This window comes from Asparagus officinalis, chromosome 10 (genome assembly GCF_001876935.1).
Source record: "Asparagus officinalis chromosome 10, Aspof.V1, whole genome shotgun sequence".
Lineage (NCBI taxonomy): Eukaryota > Viridiplantae > Streptophyta > Magnoliopsida > Asparagales > Asparagaceae > Asparagus > Asparagus officinalis.
The window spans coordinates 66,673,029-66,673,585 of record NC_033803.1 but is presented as its reverse complement, the minus strand read 5'-3'; positions in this window follow the sequence as shown (position 1 = coordinate 66,673,585).

The following is a 557-nucleotide window of genomic DNA, read 5'->3' as shown; positions in this document are numbered from 1 at the left end:
GAATCGGTCAGCAACTGACGCAATGTGCGACGATTTCCCTCATAAATCAGTTTTGGAATGCTGTCAGCACAATCCGCTTTAAACTGACGGGCCTCTCTGACAAGAAAATCACCATTGAAAGAAGCGTGGAGGTTGCCACTCTGACCAGGATCTTCTCTATCAGAAAAGGCTACAGAAGAAAAATGGACTGCAAGCAAAATTGGACACAGTTGGACGAAGGAGAGGCTAAAAGATCAAAAACTCATTGCTCTAAGTAGCCGCGGCAGTGTTCACTGCCGCGCATTACCACGGTAGTGTTCACTGCCGCGCATTACCGCAGTAGTGTTCACTGCCGCGCTTAGCCGCTGTAGCACGTGCTGCCATGCTTAGCCACGGCAGCACGTGCTGCCGCGGTAACTGAGTAGCGGCCGATAGCTTCGAAAAGCCATGAGTTTGAGGAAAACTCGTATTTTGGCCGTAGTACAGATCTTGATTGAATAAGATATGTGTTTTATAGTGTCAATCCCCTCGAAGGAGGATGTCAACTCTTCCCGGATGACTCTCAAAGGAGACAAACG